Source organism: Dermacentor variabilis, chromosome 2 (assembly GCF_050947875.1).
Source record: "Dermacentor variabilis isolate Ectoservices chromosome 2, ASM5094787v1, whole genome shotgun sequence".
NCBI classification, from domain to species: Eukaryota; Metazoa; Arthropoda; class Arachnida; order Ixodida; family Ixodidae; genus Dermacentor; species Dermacentor variabilis.
Window position 1 is genome coordinate 160,090,548 of NC_134569.1, and position 20,927 is coordinate 160,111,474.

Consider the following 20,927-nt stretch of genomic DNA (forward strand, 5'->3'; position numbering starts at 1 on the left):
TGAAGCTGGGCAGGAAGGCAAAAGTGGAAGCCGCTCCAAAGGCGGCATACTGCAAAATATTCTGTTTTATTTTTTACAGCATGGCTAGATGGCACTGGCAGAAACTGTAGCTCAGGGCATTGCCCTCACCGCATTAAGAACGAAAAGGCTTGGGCCGTGGTTAACGGCCACAACAATGCATTCCAGATGAGCCCTTCAAGAACATGCTAGAAAAGAGTAGAACATAATTGATCAAAAGGAACACAAATGTAGCACAATATAGCACAATCAATGCAGCCTAGGAAAGCTGATGCTAGACGGCGGATGGCGTAACCCTCAGTTGGTGACGCTAAGTAGCTGTTGCACTACAGGAGTGAATGCTCGACGAAAATGCGAAGAACTTAACGAGCAACGGAACGTCCTCGTTAAATCAGCTTATACGCGTATACATAGAACGAATACGCCCACACACTTAACTTTTCTACGTGTGTGTCGTGCAGACATCAAATGCAGAATAGGTTGCGGCTGGTCGCTGTGGTTTTCGAAACAGAATCCATCGAGCTTTCGTGTATCGAACATAGGGCCATCAGGCCAACAATCTCAATGTCACACAAGAAAAGGAAGAAAGAAGCGTGGTTTGCGCTTACGCGCACTTAACGGCGGTTTCTTGATCCTATTGTTGGCAGTAAATTTTGATGATTGCTTCTTCTGTTTCTACCCTGCGTGAGGACTATATACTTTTTATTCTCTATATACTGTGTAAAAGGAAGAGATCCATCACTCTTGCACGCAGCCTCTTGCTCCGCCGGTGACCTTTCAGTATTGAGGAATTCCTGAAGGCACATTTCAAATACTTTAGTCTAATTCCAAATTTATATTATTGTAGTAGAGCTTACCAACATGAACAACTGAGCTCCTGAGGCGGATGGTACCCTTTCACCACCGCTGTGGCGGTGAACTGCCCACCTATTATAGTCATGGCGGAGTCCTTATAACTACGCCTCGTTTTCGGTGACCGCAGTGATGGTGAATTGGTAGAGCATCCGGCTCGTATGCGAGGCGCACTGTATTTGAATGCCACAGAATTTTTCACTGGCAGAAGAAGAGCACCAAGCCGGCTACCACAGCCAGGTGGTCGTGTACAGATTTCTACACGTGGTCTCCTGGCACCCCTTGTTCAACCAAAGATGGGCTTGTAGTACGTTCTGACGTACAGACGTAATCGCTCCGCGGAGTTTGCTATGGTGAGTCTATGGCGGAGTTCGTTGTTATGGCGGAGTTGCTATGGTGGTGAGTTTGCTATGGTTTGTCGGCTATGGTGAGTCGTCCACCAAGACGTCACGAGGCTCCGGTAGTGGCGCTTCGCGTAGCGCTGCCATGCGCTTTCGTGGTCCCGCTAGCAGTGGCCGCGACTGTACATGCGCCGCGCCTGCAGGAGGTAGACTACAGCTGCCGCCGGGCAACTACCAATGAAAGAGTTACAAGCGCGGCCCCATCCCGGTTCTCGCTTATCATGCGAACTCAACGCTTAATATGGGGCGTTTCTCTTCTAGCCAAGGCCATCCATATCTAACAGGAACATTTAAACGCTACATCGGAAACTACCACCACGGTGTGTGGCAGTCCACTCCCTTTTTCCCTTTGTCTTGCCCTATCATCTTATTCCTTACGAGATATTTGTACAGTGAACGTGAAGATTTTTTAAAAAGGCAAGGATACTATTTTTTGCCTGAAGTTTGGGATTTATTTCTGTGAAAACAAAAACAAATTACGGCAGAACTATCTCTCACGATGACTGTCCATGGTAATGCGATTAGCGTTAGGGCAACGTAGCGACTCAGCTATATTCCTGAAATAACGTCTATTTAACATTTGTTGTCATTTTCAGACATCCGCTACTTCTGCTATATGCTGCATAATCCGAGATCGTCACAATTGCTTTGAAATTGGCTTGTGAAGTTCGTCCGGGAGCATGCCTGCATGAAAATGACTATGCTGCCAACTTAATGACGACGCTGAAATGGCGCAGAAGGAATGGCGTCAATTGAACGACGAATGACATAGGACCATGACGGCGTGGCGACAATGCGAAGACAATTCTTGGCCGGAATCACAGTATAGCGACGACAGCGTGGCGATGAGCATGAGAACAATGGGCGACGACAAGTGTATGACGACGATGGTATGACTATGACGGCATGACAACAACCCTATGACGAAGTTGGAATGACCACATAGAATGAGATATGGCAGTATCACCATGACAATGACCATGACAGTATTACAGCGAATGCATGAGAGCGACTCTTTCACCACAACGCAACGACGACGATGGCACGACAAAGGTTTAAAAATCGCGATTTAAGCCTGACACTGTGATTACAATAAAATAACGAAGAAGGAATGACGTCGACTGTTCAATGAAAAATGACTAACGACAGTGGCATGAGGGCAATGCAATTACATTACAGAAGTGATGACGATGTCAAAACGAAAGCTTGATAATGCATGAAAAGGGGCGGATGCAGAAGCTAGAATCACAGCGACAGCATTGAAGCGACGGTATGAGGACCAATGCATGACGAAAACTCTATGACGACCGCACAATGACAAAGACGGCATGACAGCTGCATGAGGACAATGAAATCACGACTGTTATATGAAGAATGTATGAGACGATGACGGGGAACGACGAATGTATCATGAAGCCTGTATGACAACGATGGCATGAGGACGACGGTATAACAAGGGTCGGATAAGGAAGCAAGAGTGAGACGATCGCTCGACCACGACACCATGACAGCGGTGGCATCATCACGATTGGACAATGAATGCATGATTACAATGGACTGATGATGAAGCCTTGCCGACGATGGAACAACTAAGGCAGCGTGGAAACGACAGTATAACGACAATGGGATCATGTTAATGAAGGCCTGATGATGATAAAATGGCAGTGTGACGACGGCACCACGACGACACTAATGTGACGACGATGGCGAAACGAAGACGGGATAACGAGGGCTGGGTGACGTTGCTGCAGTGGCGACAATGGAAGGGCCCCGACGGCATCACGACGGCGACAGGACAACGGATGTATGACAACTGTATGAGGACGATAGTGGGACCACGGTGACAGTACAAGCGTCTGTCATCAAATGCGGAATGATAACGATGCAATGAACGCGATTGCCCCATGACCACAAGTACATTAATAGTGGCGCAAGCTATTGGATAACATGGGTCTCTGGGTGAACGTAGAAAGCTTGATCAAGGCGACATGACGATAGTGAGATCACAAAGCTAGAATAATGACGATGGAACCACCACGATGGCATGAGGGTGAGGAGGCAATACTAAGTGGTCCAAGCAAGTACACAGCATAAGCCACTCCGTCGGTGTGAGCAGCTAGATATTAGACAGTTCTAGTTGGGCGTCCGCAACCACCCAAGTACGCAGCGCGCGAGGTCGTGCGTACGTGAGGAAGCGCGCACGCGCGAAACGGCAGCAGTTGGACGGACACAAAAGTTGAGAAGGGCATCGCCGATTAGCACGCACAGTCGCCGGTGGTGTGCTGCTCAGCGCCGCCATATGCCAGCTTTTGAAACTGTGTCAAATTTATCATTGGGAGCCAAGCGGAGTGTTTTCTTTTTAAAAGATTACACAAAGAACAGAAACTCGGAGCCGCGCGTCCGTGTAGCTTCATATATGACGCTGCTGGCGCCATCACGTCTCGCGCGACGTATACAAGTGCCTGAAATCTTGCACCACGTATACTGTTCTGTCAACGCTTTAGGATCACTCTTTTCATCGGCCCATTCAGCTTCTCCGGCCGCAGAAATTGACTGCGTTCGGCGATGAGCTGCGGCGAAAACAAAGGCCTCGAGTGGCGACCGCAGCCCAGCCACCGCTCAACGGTCGGCACCCGGGACGGCCTGCTATGTGAGTTTGGAGATTACTGATACCTCCGAAAACTGCACTAAGCGGTTGCAGTAATAGGTCGCAATTTTTCATATATCCAGGTACACCAGATCTGCCTAATTATAGTGTTTGCCAAACCAAAGCGCGCAGCTTTACGAACAGTCTCCTACTGCGATTGATTTATTTCTATATTGTAAAAGACGATCCTCTATGTCCTCTTCAGCCTCTTCGCCGCCAGCCTTCCTTGCCTGTTCCACGACGATATTGCGGAGCCCCGGCACATGCGTCAGCCTCAGATTTTCCGTGTACCTTGCAACACAAATTGCCAATGAATGTCCAGTGTACTTTACAAATCGTGAGTTGCCACAAGTTACCCATTATATTCTGATTAAAATGTTTCACCCAACTGAGTCAAGCTCGTGCTCACCAGCACCAACATATTAAATCTACGAAATCGTAGGACGCACATTGAAAAGAGTCAATAACCTGTAAATTCTTTGCAGCAAAGAAAATGATGATTTAACAACAGTGAAAAGACAAAAATGGGGCAATGAAACCGCTAACGCAGCAACAGAGGACACAGATTGGCAAATCTTGGGAAAACCACACCGCCTTAAGTAGTCAAATTTTGCCGAATCAGTGCTGCTGTGCGATCGATTGTACCTTTGGAAATCTGTTCCCATACCAAAATTATGAAGCAGAATAAATCCTCTATAGCAGACAAAAGTAATGAGGCGCATATTTTGAGAATTGGGATTTTAACGTATAAGTTTTTCACTTAATTGACTGCACAGAACTTGCAATACACCTTCTTTTCTTGAAAACTGAAGCATGAAACATAACAATCCAATAGGGCCAGGTGGTATGATTCCTCTAGCTATCGTCATACATGCACTGTCACTGAGAGCTCATGATAGAAAACTAGCCGAATAATGCGAGATATCTTTTTGTGCCCGAATCTTCGGCTTTCCATCCACGCCAATTTACCGGCTGTAACGGGAAACCTCATTTTGCAACAGGTTGGAAGTACTTCGCATTTTCGGCGCTTTTGTGGTTTCTTACAAAGAACGCGATGGACTCACGATTCTATCGACTGCGCATCTCATTCTGCGTGCTCCCTTTCTAACTCCTACCTTCCTTTCTGCTCACCTTCATTCCCTTGGATTGGGATTACCACCCGCCCCAACCTCAGCGATAGTGTCCGCCTGGGGGCCCGAGTTAATCACCTTTCCGCGAGCCTCATTATGAGCCGCTGAGAACAATTGCGGGAACGTGGCCGCATCGCGGGGGGAAAGGCGCTCTCTCGTTCTGGGCCCGCGTGGCTACGGCTCTTTGCCATCGTGGCGGAGGCTGGATTTTCTCGGTAGCTTTCTCGTCGAGGTTAGCGAAGCAGTAGAATCGAGGGAAGCTCGCACAGGCCCCAGATCAGCGTCTCCGCGCTGGTCAGGCTAGCTCGGCGATGAGCTTTGGACCTAACATCTCCCAATTCCCCGAGGCCTAGTGGTTTGAACAAGCCGCCGCCTACCGGGCTTCGCACTCTTATCCCTTCAAGGCCGTCCCTTCCTATCCTCTCTCCGATGCTGCGTGGTCGTTAGACATCGGTTCTCTTGTACGCTACCTTTTCAACTCCTGCCGCCTGCGAATGACGTTCGCGCTAATTGTAAGCACGCGAGGAAGGAACTATTAATAGGAAACCAATTATTTTGCTTCCGGAGAACACTAGTGACTTCGGAAAGCGTTGTTATAATCTCACACTTCTTCTCGTGGGCTGTGTTGCTTCCTCGAGAGAGATCAGGGGAACACACCTACCGCTTTTTGCTAGAATCGCCAACGAGAGAATGCATTAGAATGTGGCCCACTGGGGGCTCAGCTGGAGGGCTCCCACAACTTTGTGAGAAAACATCTTAATAATAAAGAGAACTCTATTCCCCTTTGATGCCAATGATTTGATTGAAGCCATTTTGTCAAAAAATTCAATACTATTTGTTGTGAATGTATGTATAAACTTGAAAGAGAGCAAAGGGAATGCAAGCAGCAGGCTGCCAACGGCCAGCGGTAGGGGAACAATGCCAGCATGTTCGTTATAAAGCGGTAGACAAAAGTATTGAATTAGAAAATGGTACGAAAGGAAGGAAAGGGGAAAGAAAGAACGCCATGTGAGATCTCAAAGAACAAAGACTAAAAATGACGAAAAAGCAGATCACGGCCCCCTAACTAAGGAGTGGTAAACACAGAATAATTTAGGTCCGAGGTTTTGTCACTGGTTAATAAGCAAAAAAAAAAGAAAAGGAAAGAACCAGGAATGGGAATCCAAGTTAGTTTTGTCTGTAATACTGCGGAGGGCGCTATAGATTTCGTCTCGCCGAGACACAGAACCACGGAGTAAGAGATTCCTTGAGGGCCGCACGCTGCTGGCCAAGGAGTTGGCAGTCCTTCAGTAGAGACGTGCGCATCGCAGTGTTGATTGACGCAGTGAAGCTTTACCTTTTTTGTGTGAGTTATTATTATAATAGTGTACAAAAAAAGACAAACATGGAGACACCTGCGATTATATGAAGTCAATGCTAGCAATGTTGCTTTGATTGCGAAGACGCAAGAAAAAAGAGTGATTAAGCTGGACGGCCTGAGTAAGTTTAATATTACGTTATTGGCTCTTATAAGGACTGCATGCTCTCACAATAAATGTATGTTCATTCATAGAACCATAACAATGTTTAGCCGGCTTCCACTTTTTTCGTACATCGAGAGCTTGGTTTTACGGAAGCGTATTGTGTGAGGTCTTTCTGAAACCATCTCATTGCAATGAACGCACTCGAACATTTATATATATACGACCCAGTAGAGGTTGGATAAATGCATCTTTACCGAAGATAGTCTTGACTTTTGCTTCATGAAAACTGCGAGTATTTTATCGCTTATACAAGTCTAGATAACTTCCCGGCACCTTCCCATTGCAGTATACAACATACTTCCTCATTGTAGTCTAGAATGTCTTAAATTCCGGCCTATCGCTGTATGTCAGGCTCGAATGCACAGCTCTTTTGATATAATTGGATGTTTTAGGCTCTCTGCATGAACTATAACGCTCTTTTAAGCACAGCTTGTAATTTCAACAATCGGCAGCTAAACAGCCGGATGCATACTGGGGACTTCTCGAAGCAATAGCTCTAAAGTCGTGCAGCCAGAAGGCGCCAGAAGCCGGATTTTAGCGCGGTAATATAGATAACAAAAACAAATAAACATGAAATGTGTGTACGTACCCAGAAAACCTTTCAACAGAGAAAAGACTACAGCAACGACACCATAAAAATGAAAAAAGAAAGAAACTGCCGATACTCAAAAGCTTCACAAGAAAGAAGTAAAAATGACACCACATCTCGTGAGTTAGCAGTGGGGAAAAAATATGATTTCCAGAAGACGCTAACTTTTGCTGGCTACCAATATCGTGAGAGGCATGCTGTACTTTTTTTTGTGCTGCAGGCAGTAACATCTCGTTTTTATTTTCTAGAGGCCACGTACACGAATTGGCTGAAAGTCACGTCGGTCGCATGGCTTCGAAAGAAACGTACCTTTCGAGTGGATGAAATGGACATTCCAAAAAGAAGCACGTGTGCGTATGAACTACGAACTATGAGCGATGCTGGCCCACACATTCTGCCACGTAAGGCAGCCACCACCTGCGAGAGGGAGGCTGGCAGAACGCTAGAGAAACCTGTTCGAGAAAGGAAAGAGGAGAGATATCTGGCGTTGAAGGAGGAAGTGAGGGGTGAAAGGAGGAGATGTCTCCATAAAAAAAGAAAACAACAGAAATAAAAGCTGTCTACAGTCGGCGAACGTGGGCTTCCCTGCTTTCGGTACGCGTTGCGTTGCTGTTTGCACGGTAGAAAATGTCAGCTGGAAACCAGCAGTGTGCTTCTGCAAGGCACATTGTTAAAAGAAATGAAAGAGAAGACTGGTGGAGCAATATGGATATGACAGACGACCTGAAGGACGGGGTAAGGAGGAAACAACGAGAATCACTACACGGTCAAGGCTTGCTGTGCCGGTGGTGGCTGCAGGAATCTATTTTCCGGTGCTTGCTTTTGTCGTTTGCTTGCTTGCTGTACGGGGACTTGAAATTTCTCTGCCGATTAAACTCACGTTACGAAACGACGCATCCAGGAATTCTCTAAGTTGATGACTCTGCATCGCTTTCCCAACAAAACTTCGGGAACATTCTATAGCTTTGCACGTTCTGGCGTGCCTCTAAATACGGAAGGGATTCACTTTGCTCTACAACTTTCATCGAAGACACGAGATACATACACACTTCCTCGGCAAGTGCATCGCCAAAATTATGAAACCTCCTAATTTGTTTTATGTTTCTTGGTGCCCATTATAAGCATTTTCCGCAGTGGTACAGACGTTTCCCTCCTTGCTTGTAAACTTTATTTACGCAAATATACAAAATTTTTTGGCCGAAGGGCAAACGTTCATAATTTGCACCCGTAGGTTGAGATTAATTTCTACCGTATAGGGTTCTCTAACGAGCATCTAATGTAATGTGAACGAATCTGCTTGCATTTCGCCCACATAGTAAAGCGCCCCCATTGCCGTGAAATGAATCATGACCTGGCTGCTCATTAAGTGACCGCAACTATTGTACCAACCACCTACCGTACCACTAACCTATCACATAGGCCACCGAAGATGTGCAGACGCTAGTACAGTATATCAAACAAGATTTACCTTGCACTAGATATTGTAATTATCGGCGTGTTTTTTAGATGCAGAGTTTCTTTGCCATGTGTTGTGCTCAAAGCAGAAACTTGCTTAGAGTAAGACAGATCTCTGAGGTGATGCATTTGCGTATTGCATGCGCCAGAAGCTGCAGAGCAGAAATTACATTCTGCCACCATGTTTAGCACACCACCTACAGCCATCCTTTGTGCCCTATTGCTCCCTCGGACTAATGGAACAGCAGATCTGCTTGTTCGAGGTACGTCGTCCGGGCAAACAACGTGCTTCAAGCGGTTGCCCATCCGCTGCAACATCACAGGCACTATCCGGGCTAGGTACACAGTTACTCATCGCAAATGGTCTCTAATCTTTTACCATTGAGTGCAATCTTACAGTGTAACTATGTCGACATTGGCAATAAAACGTCGCCATGACACTGGTAGCCAAAGGACCACTCGATAACTTTTTCGTATGTGGATCTATCTTTTCAGCCTACATAGCAATAAAGCAAAGCGATGCAATTATGGGCGGAAAAAAAATGTACTTTTGGTTATTTACTTTTTCAGTGTCCTATATCTTCATTCGGTTGTTTCATTTGTTGCTCCCCAACGGACGGCGCTTTCGCTGTTATTTCTTCGACTGTCATTCGTCTTGTCTACCTCAGCCGCTTTCTTAGCACCGCGTACGTTTTTTTCATATCATAAAATCTTTTTTCTGTTCCCGCGAATGTTCCGGCAATGTCGGTTATACTGAGGAACGGACACAAGGCATGATGCGCGGCTCTGTGGTGTGGAGGCTGTGGGAGGCACAGCAGGGAGAAATTTTTCGCTTTCCCAGGCGTCGAGAAGTAAGCACATTTTTTCTGCAGTCGTTATAAAGAAAGAAGTGCTATCCTTATCAAAACAGCTATAGGACACAGTGAAATATCTTCCGCGGTTGTTTTCAGGCGAATACCCTATATGGTTAAGCGCGGCGTATCCTTCTGCGATGTTGTGACAAAATGAAAGCAACTTGTTGACAGTTGCACATGGGCCGAACGATGCTAGCTCATGCGCAGACGTAAATTTCGCTTCCGTATTTGTTAGCGGTTTATCTTCACGTTTTCCAGGAGTAGAAAAGTTGCAGTTTATACTTGCCAAAGGGAGTTGAAGGCTGGCTGCACAAACTGGTTTCACTGGATAGCATTCCGGTGACCACTTTGTTGTTGTGTCATTACCACCTTGGAATGTTCGTAAACACGGCAGAAGCGATGAAAACAAAGATAATTTCTTAGAAGTCACTGTTTGCGTTTTGAATTACAAGAAGTTTGAGTTACCTGCACAACAAAGGTGCGCTTCACTTTACAACGTTTGCCCAGAAGGGCAGAATTTTTGAGTCGTTTCTTCGTTCTCTCAACTTTGGTTTCGGTTTAGGTGTTCTTTAATCATGACCACGCTGTATTTAGCCCATTTTGCTGATGTGGAATATGGGTAAATTATGCTCAATGGGGAGTCCGGGCGTGGCTCCCCATTTGGTCCCCATTGTGAAGTGGTGCGCCTCTGTGCGGACCACTTCACGGAAACGGACTACGCCAACATGCCCGAAACAAGACTGTTGTGGTTGGCTGTGCAGACTGTTGGAGTGCTTGGCAAAACTACGAATAATCTCAATGAGCAGAGAAAGCATGCTGTACCAGAAACGAGTGTTCTAGCAAAGTTCAAATGCTTTCTCCTCCTTATTGTATCGAGATCGAAATTGTCACTATAGATGATCTCCAGCTAATGACAAAACTGGTAACGTAGCTCTGACACCTATACTATGCTTCAATCAGGTCTCAGGAAACTGAACCTAAAGAAAGTGCATGATGTACGCCCAGCGTATTAGAGGAAAGTCTTGAAAATCATTCAAACGTGAATTGTTCTGAGCAGGCTCCTTAGATGCATTGAACGCGGCTGATTTGAGTAAGTGTTAAAATATTGCTCCATGTCCCGAAGCTACGTGTTCCTTAATACATTTGTGCATCCCTCTGTCCTTGCCCAGCTTCAACTGACGATCAACCGCCGAATGACACATGATTCTCCCGCGTTTACCGTATACTGACAAAAATAATGTGTACTATTTGTTGTTGTCTTGAAAATGTGACATTTACGCCTCGATAATGACAGAACAAACTAAGTGCATTGTAAATTTTAAGAAACATTAGCAATATGCTGGTGAGATACAACACAATATGCTCGTACTGATACGTTGTTCGCAACATGGCAGATCTAAATAAAGCTCTAATGGCCTTACATGTTGTATTGCGAAAGAAAAACAAATATAAAAATGTAGACATTTTCAATATAATTTGCTAAATATTTACCGGCACATTATCACAAGGAAAGCTGTGCAGAAAATTTACTAGGTACAGCATATACAGACTAGCAAGTAGTGTCGTTGTATTGTATATAAAAATGTAATTATTTTTACTGGTAGGCGAAAAATGTGGGTCTGCTGCTCTTGATAATACTTTTTTATTATTGACATATAGCTCTTGCAACAAAAAAATTGCGTTGGTACAGTTGTATTATGCCAAGCAAACCATCAGGGCCTGTGTAGCACTTCTCTGCCTATGAAAAATTACAGGAAGCTGCCTTATATGCATGCCTGATGGCAGCACAGAATGCGCACACTTGTACAGAATAATGACAGTCAGCTCTGCATTATTGTGTTGTGCATTGAATTCCTTGCTATGCTACCATAAATAAACCGTGAATAATCCGAAACACTGTGCATAAACCATATCTTTCTGCCTACATATGTTTTGCCAAAATAATATAGCCGCGCGTAAAAAAAGGACTCGTAAATTTGTCGCATGGGACGCTTACCGCCTGCCTGGTGCGATTCGAAGCAACAATGTCAGATATATTCCTAAGAATGGGAAAGCTCGGACGAGGGACTAAAGGAAGTAAAGGATACGAACGCAGACTAACAACTGGTTTATCTTTATTCAACAAGTGGTTAAATATGCAGAAAATGGCATCATGTGATGAAGTGGCGCGTGCAACTGGTGAAAGGCTGTTACCCTATCTTGCCATTCAGAAACATTATCGTGCTCGGAGAAAAGTCTGCTTGACGCATGCGCCTGAATTGATAAACAGTGAGCTTCTACAATTTCGCGGTTTATATGATTTCAATTTCTATATAATATTTCAGTTTTCTCAAACAAATGCTCGCATGGGCAATTCCTGCAATGCGCGGCTAGATTCGAGCCTGTTGAATTCCTGATTGCATCTTGGTACTCCCTGAGGCGGATGGTATGGCACCCTTAGAAGTACCTTCAATCATGAACTCTCCAAGTTAGCTGTATTAATATGGAATCATTCGAGTTGTTGATCCCAAATGAGATTTTAGAATGGGTGGTGTTACAAGGCACAATCATACTTGTCTACACTGCATATTGTTAAATGTCTCATGTACGTACTATATCTTCCACAAACTACAGTTGACATGATCGCCACTTGCGTAAAAAAATGCGTGCCACAAGATTGGACCCAACCTACGTCCTCCTGAACAGAAGCTCGATGGCCACAATCGCGCTAATGTCATGGGTGTAATGCATTGAATGACTTAAGTATTGCGTAGCAGCCCGCGCTCTGCGTGCACAACAGTTACTATTATTTTTTGCTTTAACTTTGCTTCTCAGCTCCTTCAACACGCACCAATGTATTCAGACCTCGGGGCAGTGCTCGTGATTTCCGGGTAATGAAGGTAGTTTACGGTACATTCAGATAGTTGTTTTTGAGCCCTACTGAGCGAGTGTGGTGGCGCCTAATAAATTCGGCTACTCCACGCGCAGCGCTAGGGACACACTCGGCAGGTTCTTCCAAACAGCCGCGCTCGCACTCAGAGAGCTTGGAAGTGCTCCCACTTTCAACCTGCGAGGGCGACCACTATCTGGGGGAGTGTGGGTCACGTGCCTTCTGCAGCTTCCGTTGTTGGTGTGGCATCTGTTGCGGTGGTGAGTCGAAGCATCCGCGTCTTGCTTATTTAGAACAGAAGGCCCGCTAATGTGTTTCCTCTGCCGGCCTCAGATTTCTCTGCCGGGCAGCTGCACGTTCCGCTCGGTTATGTTATCTTTGGATCCGATCAATAGTAGGCCTGGCGCCGTTGTAAACGGAGTCAGAGCGAGGTAGGGACCACTCGGAAGCATCATTAGTCTCCCTCCAGTCCAGACACTCGTCTGGGCCGCGCACTTTATTCTTGCGCGTCACACTACTCGCGTGTGCATTTTGCATCGTGCCCATAATGCCCTGCGGAAAAATTTTCTCGATGTACCGTTGGAGTGTGGCGTATGGTAAAGATGAGTTTCTCCAGCAGGTATTAAATACATAGGAGTCATTCCACTCTTTGAAGGTGGATGGCCAGCTAAGCTGTAGCACGTTGCACAGGATTAGACTAGGGTACATGTATTTATTTTCATAATTTGGTGGTGGGTAGTTGCGATGGCCTTGTGATTACTGCGATATAAAGCGGTTGGTTCGGTTATGGCCGTATGCAGATTCTTGGCCGAAGCTAAATGTATAGACGACCGTTTGTGACTAGTTGAATGATTTGAGCACAAGTGGAAATAAATATTTTTTGTCTGGTTTTGAAATGCCCAATATGAAGTCTCCAAGGAAGATCACCGGGAACGTGTAATCACGGTTAACTCATGCAGTGTGGGGGGTCATGAACTTCTCAATATCATACCCGGCTGTGCCTGGAGATATAAACAAAGTACGTAACACAATTCCGTATTTCGTTTGTACGGCACAAATATGTCCGCAGTCGGTTCCGTTATCCTCTTGCGAATCAAGGCTGTATGGTTGTACATACAGTATGTCCTTTGCCTATATGGCAACGCCTCCTCTCGCGAGTCCAAGCGCTGATGCGAAACAATTTCAGCACATCTATCTACTTGAAACAATGCATATTGGTAGATTTATTTCGTATATTATTGTTTATTGTTATTACGTTTAGCCGCAGTGTGTTTGAAGGCTACTACGCTCGGCTCACGCTCACCTTATTTATTGTTGACGCACAAAAATAATAATAATAGAACCCTACATATATAGAGCTTCGTTGTACAAAAGGTGTCTGGCTTGTTTTATATATTTCTTCCGGTCGCAAACATGTCAACAATAACAAACTGAGTAGCAACATGCGGTAAATATGTCTCTGCGGCTTTCATTCAGAAATTACTAGGTTTCTGAATAATTAAACACAGGGTGTGTTCTTCACGCAGGGAGAAAGGTAACGAGTGTCATCCATGTGCCAGAACAGTACCGCCATGAGCACGCAGCTCTCTCTCTATATATATATACTGCAGGAACAGCAGCCCCGAGCATCGGATCCCCTCACATAGAAGCACATTGAAACAGTCGCTGAAAGAGCGTCTATCGAGCTTTTCGTGATGAATGTGATCACGACCAGAGCCGGTGACGACAGGGTATATGATGTGAGTAAAAGCCATGGTAAGGCCACCCTCGACCGCTCGTTAAAGAGAAGAGAGGCTGTAATTTTTCACTCTTATCTATTTATCTCCCAGCAATTGAAGATCACTGGGATAGGCCTTCGTCCTGCAGTGGACATTAAAACGCTGCTGCTGCTGCTGCTGCTGCTTGCTGCAGCAGCAAGCAGCAGCCATACCCCAGAAAGTCGATAGCAATGCGGCGCCGCGGTAGCTCATTAGATTATAAGTTCTCCCGCGTAATGCAAAAAACGTGGGTTCATATGCCACAGGAGGTCAGCTTTTTTTTTCAACTTTCATTCCCATTAAGTTATCATTTCGTTATATCTAATAATAAGTACATGTGATTTCCTTATGCTATCCTTGATGCCTTTTTTGGCTGGTTTCTTAGGATATTTTGCTACATTACATAGCAGCGGGCGTGTTTGATTCGCGTGTTAGAGTGGGCATAAAATTTGAGGCTATGAGTGCGTCATAAAAAGCGCGAGATACATTCTACGCCTACGTACATGCCTAACTCAAGGAGTTAAATTTATATCGGTAATAAATGATCAAAAGACCTCGACCCAATGAGAGCAGCACTCAAATGAAAAATGTGAGAGCATTTTGGGAGCTCCAAAGAGGATCAGATCGGAGGCACGCGAAGATGACCATGGAAGTAGGGTTGTAACTCAGAAAGAAACACGCACACACACGCACAAGCACGCAAACACGCACACTCACGGGCGCACACACTCAATAGGAAAGCATCGGGTCGAATATACCGGCGAAGCAGCGAGGGTTACCGCCGTTTCTGTCCATCCATATAGGAGGCCAGAAGAGAAAGAAAATGGCAGAAACCAATACATACAACTGCACATTCACACTAAGCACACGCTAGCTCCATTGGAAATGAAGACAGCGAATTGAGAGAGGTCCCGATGGCACCCGTGTCTTGCGAGAGACATGATGCCCGCCTACCGTTTCCCCCACTGTCATTAGGACGTCCACCCTCCACTTAACCCTCGCGCTACACTCGCGTCCTTCATAGCGGGGCGAGGAAGAGGAGAGTGGATTAAATGAGGGCAGAGCAGCGCTGCTGTAGGAAGACACAGCTCCATATCGCTCTCGTGGGCCGCAGATTAATAAATAGATAAGAGTGACAAATTACAATCCCCGCTTCTCTTTAACGAGAGGCCGAGGTCAGCCTACTATGGCTTTAACTCGCACTATATACCCCATCCTCACCGGCTCTGGTCGTAACCCCGTTGATCACCAAAAGCTCGATAGACGCTCTTTCAGCGACTGCTGTTTCACGGTGCTTCTGTGCGTTGGGATCCGATGCTCGGGGCTGCTGTCGCTGCAGAAGAGCTGCGCCGACACGCGGCCACTGTACTGGCACATGGAGGACACTCGCCGGTTTTTCTCGCTGCATGGAAACCACACGTCTTAATTTTTCAACCCGCTTTTGTAGGGGTGCAGGAATATCAGTTTTTGAGCCACCACTGAATGCGAATCGAATATTGGCTGACGCAAATCGATTACAAACCGATTATTCTTTTAAAGATTTTTTGTGCATAATGTAGTGATTTGTAATTAATAATGTAATAATTTTCACATCCTGGTATTCACAAGAATGTAAATTCGCCGTCATTGCACAGCACAGTTGAGAGCATGTTTCGATAAAACGCAAATAGGGCATTGGGACATCCAAGGAGATTGTTGGCAAAGTAAGCGAGTTTAGGAACATACGCAGTCATGCATGTTGTAAAGGTCTCTAAAGGTAACGTTCTGGGCCAATATTACAACTCATGCCCCAGTCAGACATGCATGTTGTCCCTAGTGAGGCCACAGTTAAACAAAACAGAAAAACACTTTTTGTATAGTTCGAATGGTCGTGACCGATTGTTGTTGGAGTTACATATATCCCAATTTAGTCCGATCCGAAGGCATGCGTACTGCATTTATCCTATCAGTGAAGGCGTAGACATTTGTGTACATCACATCTTTTTAAAATTTTTTTCAGTGGTTGAAAGAAACATACTACGAACATCAGGCCTATGGTATATAGGACTTCCTGCTTACGTTAAGTGCCACTATTTTTTCCCATAGTTCCAGCAGTTTCAGTAGTAATGGTTTTTCAAGTTGTGCTTACAGCCAACAATAAACTTGGGTATGTATTTCGAGTAGGTGATTCAATTCTTCTTCAGAAGAAACCTAGGATGACTGACAGTAGAGTGCGTAAATATTTAGTTACACCATATTTATGATGACGCGCTATGAATGAGCGGAAGGATAATTCTACGACCTTGACTTGCTCTTGTTGTAGTATCCGGCACCTTGGTAAAAAATTAAGTAAATTTTCACACATATAGCTAGAGTCGATCGTAATTCGCGTCGGAAGTGGTTATAAATATCCGCAATCAACACGAACTACCGAATGTCATGTCTAAATAGCATATTATTGCGACTGATTGTGTTAAGCCGGAAGAGTATGGGTATCTGAGTGAAGCAGCGTGCCCTAGCATGTTGCGTTTACTGTGGACGAGATAAAGGTTATTGCACTTTTGCTTCGAATACATGCTTGATCATGTAGTCAAAAGCGTGAAGCATTTAAGAAATATTCGAATTCGAGTGGTGAATATTCGATTGCACGAACGAATCTAAAAGAATTCAATTTGTTGTTGGAAAGTTCTGAATATTCGAACAGTCGTACGTTCTTGCTGGTGTAGGGGAAAAAAAGCAACGAGAAAAAGTGGGAGGTGTCCGCCCTCCTTGCACCCAATCAATGCACCGAATCAATGCATCCTGATTTGTAATCATAACTGCATTTCACCTGTACACTTCACCGCAGATTCGTCCAGAAGGACCTTAATAATGTACAACGATGGTGTAACCGATGGCTAATCAAACTAAATCCTGACAAATTTATGCTTGTGTCTTTCACTCGCTGCCGTAACCCCCTCAGATTTACCTATTATAACGATCCAGTGCGAGTGGGACGGAGACAAATAAACACAAACCACAACACAAGCGCTGCGAAAAGTTCCAGAGAGAAAAGGGGCCAATGTAGAAGAAATACGTTGCAGTAAATCTTTGATTTGGGTGAGTTTGAATAGCCTTGAACCAACTCACCCAAATCAAAGCTTTACTGTTACCTAGTCCATCGCTAATGTTTCAATCCAATCAATTCAATGGTTCAAGTAACTCGATGTTACTCTATCTTGTGATCCGTTCTGGCACTTGCACACTAATAGCATCATCTCAGCTGCTAACCAATTATTGGGTTTTCGTAGGAGAAATTTACGTCATACGCCACAACAAGGAAAAGTGTTAACCTATCAATCACTTGTAAGATCGAAACTTGAGTATGCATCTTCCATCTGGAACCCGCATCAAACTTATATCATAAATGCACTTCAGTCACTGCAAAATCGTCCTACTAGGTTTAGTCACTGATCATATTCGTGCGATATCAGCATTTCATCGTTGAAAGCGGGATCTGGCTTGGCAGCGCCTTCTTTCCGTTTACAGAATGCCACCCTCTGTCCCTTCCGTTTATTTTTTTTTTTACACCTCCCTTAATCACCCAGCGTACATCGCAAATCTTTCACAGATTTCACATCGCACCGGTCATCCGACTTTAAGTTGCGCGCGCACGTGCCCCGACCACCATTTTTCCAGCATCATTTTTTTATTCGAGCAGCAAGGAACTAGAACGACCTTCCACACACCTTCGCAGCCATCAGAAGCCCTTCTGCCTAAGAAATAATGTAAAATATTCTCCTCTTCCTATATTTATTTTATTAACCACCCCGTATTTAATACTCCACGAATGCGGTTTTTTAAAGGTCAAAAAGTGCAGTGAAGTTTGTGGTTGTATATTTCAACGGATACACTCCATCGCTCTGATTACAAATGTCGAGGAAGCGCTGCGAATAATATAAGCAAAAAAGAAAATGAGGATGATCCTGTGGGATTCAAGCGAAAGTAAGGCACGAGCATCAGCTTTCCCCCGTCCATCCTTACGTTTAACGATACAGGACACCGAACACAAAGGCAACAATTAACACGACTATCTGAACGCAGAACGCGTGCCCGGCTTCGCCCGAGAGGAAAGTCCGTCGTCTGATGACCAATAACCAAAAGTGCGGCGCGGCATTCAGCGTGCTGCGTGCGCCGCCTCCGTCAGGTGCCTACTCCTCTTCTACGTGCGTCTGCCTCCTCTCCACCTCTCTCTTTTGCCCTGCACAAGCGCACAGACACGTCTTCGTTCGCATGAGCGTTCCAATACTGACGCATTGAAAAGAAAAGGTTGAAATGTTCTCAAGGAAAATACTCCCGGGAAGAAGTAAAGACAGCCTGTCATGACTGTCACATTCTGAACACGGCACTCAGGAACGCGACAACAACGCACACGGAAACACGAAGAGAGTGAGAGAGAAAAGGGAGTAAGAAATAACAGGGTGCTTAAAACGGAAAAACTAAAAAGCGCATAAATAACAAAATGTGGCATTGCATACGAATGAAAACGGTATATCCACAAACAGTTTTACCGACTTGAGACGTATGATTATGACGTCCAAGATTTTTTTCTTTCAATATTCACATCCACCTCAACCTAGACCATGTAGTTTTGCCTCAGACTTTTCCGCTGAATGTCCCATTTTTTCATTATGAAAGAATATTCTATGTGACTTCATTAGCCTGTTTACACGAGCACACGACGCGGTTTATATATTGTGCCTAACTATAAAGGTAAAAAAAAAAGAGCCACTTGCTTCGAAACGGTAACCACTTCGCATGTGAGTAAACGACGTGACGTTACTGACAGCAAGAAGCAATGCAGCATTTACGGTTATTTTCAACTAGTAGTGGACAATGTCACGCTTACGAAAACATTGTGTTTTTGCTAGTTGTATGTTTTAGGAATGACTACTTTTTTAAAACCGCTTTATGTGTAACAGATTTGCGCTTTCGTAAACAAAGAATAGTGCGCAGAATAATTTTGCAGAGAGATGAAAGAAGTGTTCATACGGGGGGGCGCGCATGATGTTAAATATAATATACGACGTAACCCTTTACTCCAGCAAGATGGTCATATTCACCGGAATTTATTTTTTCTCACATATTTCGGTGCTCAGTGATGTCTACTCTCATCATACGTCCACTGGTCCTCACAAGGATAGTTCGCAACGGACTTTTTTTAAAATCTTTGCTGGATAGGTCGCTTGCAACCAGCTTCCTTTCTTTTCTCACAAAGAAAAGGCGCGTAGATATCGGCGAATTTAGCCACCACCATCCAGAAATTGGAGCTCCACAAAATCAAATTGACTCGCAATGTCAAGCTTATATATCTTATGCACGCCTTATTAACTTGCGCCGATATTTCCCGAAGGACATCAAAAAATTTAATTTGCCTAATTTACTCAGCCAACATGGAGCAAATGCTTTCTGCGATAAGGAGGCACATGACGTGCCTCCTTATCGGATCATGGTTTTGGCACGTAAAATCCCCATGACTTTTTAAAGACTGTTTCTCGGATATTTTGGCAATAAAGTCGGCGTAACGAGTAAACAACCTGAGAAGAACGCCAGTAGCAATAAAACTGTGAGGGCAAAAGGTGGCCCGCCATGCGTACACTCACAGACGGAGAAACCGCTGTGCCTGTAGTTTGTGCTTAAGAGTACCAAGCGACCAATACGCCATTTGTACTCGCAGACAACTTTCTGTAACAATCAAAGAAAAGGTGTGGGCACATGTGTGTGAATTAGTACTGCCCCCAGCATTTCACAGCTTTTTCAGTTTCTGGGGGCACACACGTGACTTAGGGTAGCCCTCACGTACTGCAGTTCCGCGTTGACGCAAAAACAGAAAAGAAGAGCAGTAAAAACACGTGAAATTTGATACCCAGTAGCTGATACTGTCTTATTTGGCTGTTATAAATAAGGCGTTTGTGATTTGATAGTAGCTGAAAGTGGTGCGCTAGTATAGATTCGCCACTTTTTAAAATAGGCGCCAGTGAAAGACAAGAAAAAGAAACAGTACAATACCTAGGAACACAGTGCCACTCATAGACCACATGAGAAAGGGGGTTAACCGAGGGTCCCGATTTTTATTAGTCATATTATAAGAAGCCAACAAACACTGGCGCCAAGGACAACAAAGGGGAAATTACGTGTGCTTAATAAACGAAATAAAGAAATGATAAATTAATGGAAATTAAAGTGGATGAAAAAACAACTTGCCGCGGGTGGGAACCGAACCCACAACCTTCGCATTAGGTTCTGTTCCCACCTGCGGCAAGTTGTTTTTTCATCCACTTTAATTTCCATTAATTTATCGTTTCTTTATTTCGTTTATTAAGCACACGTAATTCCCCCTATGTTGTCCTTGGTGTCAGTGTTTGTTGGCTTCTTATAATATCACTCATAGACCACATAAAAAACGGGGAATGCGGGAGATGGCAATTCAAGACGATGAGCAAAACGTGAACAAGGTGAATGCAATGGAATTTTTTTTGTCAGCTGGCGTGTCAGACGCCCTTGACACGCCGGCTAACGCGCGTGGGTTGACAGACTGGGGTGAGGGGAGGGGGGGTCCTGGCTTTGACCTTGTACACAGCGTTCCTTTACTAATTCGACACGCTAACATACTTTCCCTCGTTTCCACGCGCTCCCGCCTCACACCCCCTCCCCTTTAGAAGAACCGCACCTATATATACTGTGGCGAGGAAAGCATATGTCGCCTTGAAGAAAAGTCCACTTGTCGAAACGTTGGCTCCTGCATTCAGGCTCCTGCATTCGCCTTGTTCACGTTTTGCTCATCATAGACCACATGTAATATAACGCGATCATT